Source organism: Capra hircus, chromosome 1, assembly GCF_001704415.2.
Source record: "Capra hircus breed San Clemente chromosome 1, ASM170441v1, whole genome shotgun sequence".
Classification (NCBI taxonomy): domain Eukaryota; kingdom Metazoa; phylum Chordata; class Mammalia; order Artiodactyla; family Bovidae; genus Capra; species Capra hircus.
The window spans coordinates 112,463,169-112,469,157 of NC_030808.1; the positions used below are offsets into that span (position 1 = coordinate 112,463,169).

The 5,989-nt window shown below is 37.9% G+C and overlaps 1 non-coding gene across 1 annotated transcript; it reads left to right on the plus strand.

Annotated features, from left to right (window-relative positions):
• TRNAR-UCU lies at nucleotides 606–678 on the plus strand. Its single transcript has one exon. It is a non-coding gene; the product is annotated as a tRNA-Arg (tRNA).

Genomic DNA, 5,989 nt, shown 5'->3' on the forward strand with positions numbered 1-5,989 from the left:
CCCTGTTGGTGAGACTATAAATTGGTATAGCTATTATGGAGAACAGCATGGAGGTTCCTTAAAAATTTGAAACTAGAACTACCATATGATCCTGTAACTCCACTCCTGGGTATATATATATAGAAAACCATAATTTGAAAAGGTACATGTTAACCCAGTGTTTACGGAAGTACTATTCACAGTAGCTAAGACATGACGTTCATGGGATCGCAAAGAGTCAGACATGGCTGAGTGACTAACTGACTGACATGGAAGCAACCTAGATGTCCAGCAACAGATGAATGGATAAAGAAACTGAGTATATATATTGAAATATTACCCAGCCATAAAAATGAATGGAAATAATGTATTTGTAGTAACATGGATGGACCTAGAGATTATCATACTAAGTGAAGTAAGCCAGACAAAGACAAATATCATATGATATTGCTTATATGTGGACTCTAAAAAAGTGGTGCAAATGAACCTATATACAAAACAGAAAGAGATCCACAGACATAGAAAACACACTTAAAGTTACCAAAGGTTTTCCCTTTGGTAGGAACAAACAAGGACAAACAAGGAGTTTGGAATTAACATATACATACTGCTATATATAAGATAGAGTCTGGGCAGCTCAGTTGGTAGAGCATCAGACTTCTTATCTCAGGGTCCAGGGTTCAAATCCCTGTCCAGACAACAAAAATAAATAACTAACCAAATGTACTTTAACTACCATAATGGTCATTGAATTTAAAATACCTAGCCAGCAATATATATTGTATATAAGTGAATCACTTTGCTGTACACATGAAATTAACACAATATTGTAAATCAACAATACTTCAAAAAATCTTTAAATAGAATTGAAAACTCAGTTGAAGTAAAAAAAAATAATAAGACAAATATCCCAAGAAATTACTATAATAAATCAAAATGTACTGAGGCAAAAAGATTAAATTCAGCTTCAGTCATATTTTAAAGATAATATGAAGTACAGTTTAAGGAAGAGATATTTACTATTTCTTAGAAATTTGAGTGGTATTATTGATTGCTAATAGGTTAATAACTTTTACCAGTGTATTAACTGTCAACTTTATTCATACAGAAAATATTTCTTATAATATCTCTATTGTTCTAACCATCATACAACACGGTTTATTGATTACATTCTTCAAATGTTTCACCTAACCTTCAGGCTGAGAAGTTACCGTGAATTATCCTTAAAAAAGTACAGAGAAATTTATAGAGTGAAGAGATGAAAGGGTAAGATAGATAATGTAGGTGAGTAGTGATGGAATAGATGATCAGAAAATTAAATCAGGTAAGATTAAGTCTTGGGCATTATTTCAATATGACAAATGGATCAATGTGAGTATTTTACACATCACTTCTTTTCCAAAAATTATCAGGGAGTTATTGAGACAAACCTACTGGAGTAAATACCTATGGAATCTTATCCATAAAATTAACTAGACTGTTATTAATTGCTTCTTCTATTGTACCTAACTCAATCTTTCTAGCACTACTCAGTTGAATCAAACCTAATTGTAGATACGTGAAAATATAATCAACTTAGAATACCACTAATCTGAAAGAATACTTTTCTACATCCGGGATAATCATAAATTTCATAGAGAAAGGTGTTGAATTTACTTTTGTACTCTAAATTTCTGTGTTCATACAAAAGGCATGTCTTAAATAAATGCTTGTTGATTAAAGAGTAAATAACAAAAAAATATGGAAAATTTTTAGAGATGATGGTTTTAGCCTCTAAATATGTATTTGGGCCCCAAATCTTTACATCCTGACCTTCTCTTGAATTCACATCTGCTAACCTATGAAATCAAGACTTAAGTTTCCGATAGTTCATGGTAATTATCTAAAACTCATCTACTATTTTTTTCCCCCTCAAACATTCTCACATTAATGAAGCTCACTCTTAGAGGTTCCAGAATTGTTCCACTGGCTCTGTTATGACCAGAACACCCTCCTTCAAGTGATCTCCAGAAACTAAACCTCTCATCCTGATTTGCCAACTGACACCCCATTCAATCTACTAGCTTTACATGGGAGGAGGATGGCTTGATTCTGGCAAACTCTCTTTGAGCAAATCAGCTCTAACTTTCCTATCAATGTTAATTTTAAAGGAGCATCATTAATCTTTAAGAGTCCAAGTTTGTAGGAGAAAAATATAATGGGTAATTTCTCCTTCTCCCCTTTCTACATTCCTCCAGACACATGGATATTGTTAGATAGAAGCTGGAAAAAAAGTTTTCTTTCTTAGCTGTGCAGTCTTAATCTCATTGCCTGTGGTCCTACCTATAGAACTGGTTTACTCTTCCATATTTTCCCAGCAGCCACAATGTCAAACGCTATGCTTTCTGTTTTACTTCATTTTATGGAAAAGCGATATAGCAGAAAAGTGAAAACTGAAGCTTTCTACTCAATGGATGGGAATGAGTTCTACCGGTATACAGACAGTTCATCTATTATGGTGGTTTCCTGCAATATATAATCTATAGTTCCCATACTTCACCGAATTTAATTTTGATCAATGATTAAATTAGACGTGTAGTAAGATGGAGTAAACTATCTCTCTGAGAAAAAATACTGTATTTCATCATGCTATTTAAACATGGGAATTAACTTGTTCAAACCAGTAAACAGATAATTATATAGGAATATTTTTCACTTCACTTCATTTCAGTCACTCAGTTGTGTTCAACCCTTTGCAACCACGTGGACTGCAGCAAGCCAGGCTTCCCTGGCCATCACCAACATATGGAGCTTACTCAAACTTATGTCCATTGAGTTAGTGATGCCATCCAACCATCTTATCCTCTGTCGGCCCCTTCTCCTCCCACCTTCAATCTTTCTCAGTATGAGGGTCTTTTCCAATGAATCAATTCTTTGCATCAGGTGGCCAAATATTGGGGTTCAGCTTCGGTATTAGTTCTTCCAATGAATATTCAGGACTGATCTCCTTTAAGATTGACTGATTGGATCTCCTTACTGTCCAAGGGACTCTCAAGAGTCTTCTCCAACACCACAGTTCAAAAGTATCAATTCTTCGGTGCTCAACTTTCTTTATAGTCCAACTCTTATAGCCATACATGACTGCTGGAAAAGCATTAGACTGGACTAGACAGACCTTGGTTGGCAAAGTAATGTCTGCGCTTTTAAATATGCTGTCTAGGTTGGTTATAGCTTTTCTTCCAAGGAGTAAATGTCTTAATTTCATGGCTGCAGTCACCATCTGCAGTGACTTTGGAGCCGCCCAAAATAAAGTCTCTCCCTGTTTCCATTGTTTCCCCATCTATTTGCCATGAAATAATGGGACCAGATGCTGTGATTTTAATTTTCTGAATGTTGAGTTTTAAGCCAACTTTTTCACTCTCCTCTTTCACTTTCATCAAGAGGCTCTTTAGTACTTCTTCGCTTTCTGCCATAGGAGTAGTGTCATCTGCATATCTAAGGTTGTTGATATTTCTCCCGGCAATCGTGATTCCAGTTTGTGCTTATTCCAGCCCAACATTTTGCATGATGTACTCTGCATATAAGTTAAATAAGCAGGGTGACAATATACAGCCTTGACGTACTCCTTTCCCGATTTGGAACCAGTCTGTTGTTCCATGTCCAGTTTTAACCATTGCTTCTTGACCTGCATACAGATTTCTCAGGAAGCAGGTCAGGTGGTCTGGTAGTCTCTTCTTAAGAATTTTCCACAGTTTGTGGTGATCCACACGGTCAAAGGCTTTGACATAGTCAATAAAGCAGAAGTAGATGCTCCTCTGCAACTCTCTTGCTTTTTTGATGACCCAGCAGATGTTGGCAATTTGATCTCTGGTTTCTCTGCCTTTCTTAAAACCAGCTTGAACATCTGAAATTCACGGTCACATATTGCTGAAGCGTGGCTTGGAGAATTTTGAGTGTTACTTTACTAGCATGTGAAATGAGTACAATTGTGTGATAGTTTGAGTATTCTCTGGCATTGCCTTTCTTTGGGATTGGAATGAAAACTGACCTTTTCCAGTCCTGTGGCCACTGCTGAGTTTTCCAAATTTGCTGGCATAGAGTGCCCCATTTTCACAGCATCATTTTCCAGGATTTGAAAGAGCTCCACAAATAGCTGTGAAAGAAGAGAACTGAAAAGCAAAGGAGAAAAGGAAAACTATAAGGATCTGAATGCAGAGTTCCAAAGAATAGAAAGGAGAGATAAGAAAGCCTTCTTTAGCCATCAATGCAAAGAAATAGAGGAAAACAACAGAATGGGAAAGACTAGAGATCTCTTCAAGAAATTAGAGATACCAAGGGAACATTTCATGCAAAGATGAGCTCGATAAAGGACAGAAATGGTATGGACCTAACAGAAGCAGAAGATATAAAGAAGAGGTGGCAAGAATACACAGAAGAAATGTACAAAAAAGATCTTCACGACCCAGATAATCAAGATGGTGTGATCACTCACCTAGAGCCAGAAATCCTGGAAAGTGAAGTCAAGTGGGCCTTAGAAAGCATCACTATGAACAAAGCTATTGGAGATGATGGAATTCCAGTTGAACTATTTCAAATTCTGAAAGATGATGCACTGAAAATGGGGCACTCAATATGCCAGCAAATTTGGAAAACTCGGCAGTGGCCACAGGACTGGAAAAGGTCAGTTTTCATTCCAATCCCAAAGAAAGGCAATGCCAAAGAATGCTCAAACTACCACACAATTGCACTCATCTCACATGCTAGTAAAGTAATGCTTAAAATTCTCCAAGCCAGGCTTCAGCAATACGTGAACTGTGAACTTATTGATGTTCAAGCTAGTTTTAAAAAAGGCAGAGGAACCAGAGATCAAATTGCCAACATCTGCTGGATCATGGAAAAAGCCAGTGAGTTCCAGAAAAACATCTATTTCTGCTTTATTGACTATGCCAAAGCCTTTGACTGTGTGGATCACAATAAACTGTGGTAAATTCTGAAAGAGATGGGCATACCAGATCACCTGACCTGCCTCTTGAGAAACCTATATGCAAGTCAGGAAGCAATAGTTAGAACTGGACATGGAACAACAGACTGGTTCCAAATCGGGAAAGGTGTATGCCAAGGCTGTATATTGTCATCCTGCTTATTTAACTTATATGCAGAGTACATCATGAGAAATGCTGGGCTGGAAGAAACACAAGCTGGAATCAAGATTGCCGGGAGAAATATCAATAAACTCAGATATGCAGATGACACCACCCTTATGCCAGAAAGTGAAGAGGAACTAAAAAGCCTCTTGATGAAAGTGAAAGAGGAGAGTGAAAAAGTTGGCTTAAAGCTCAACATTCAGAAAACGAAGATCACGGCATGTGGTCCCATCACTTCATGGGAAATAGATGGAGAAACAGTGGAAACAGTGTCAGACTTCATTTTTTGGGGCTCCAAAATCACCACAGATGGTGATTGCAGCCATGAAATTAAAAGACATTTACTCCTTGGAAGAAAAGTTATGACCAACCTAGATAGCATATTAAAAAGCAGAGCCATTAGTTTGCCAGCAAAGGGTCCGTCTAGTCAAGGCTATGGTTTTTCAGTAGTCATGTATGGATGTGAGAGTTGGACTGTGAAGAAAGCTGAGTGCCGAAGAATTGATGATTTTGAACTGCGGTGTTGGAGAAGACTCTTGAGAGTCCCTTGGACTGCAAGGAGATCCAATCAGTCCATTCTGAAAGAGATCAGCCCTGGGATTTCTTTGGAAGGAATGATGGTAAAGCTGAAACTCCAGTACTTTGGTCACCTCATGCAAAGAGTTGACTCATTGGAAAAAACTCTGATGCTGGGAGGGATTGGCGGCAGGAGGAGAAGGGGATGACCGAGGATGAGATGACTGGATGGCATCACTGACTCGATGGATGTGTGTCTGAGTGAACTCCAGGAGTTGGTGATGGACAGGGGGGCCTGGAGTGCTGCGATTCATGAGGTCACAAAGAGTCGGACTAAACTAAACCATCTAGAAAAGGGTTAGGATTAGAGT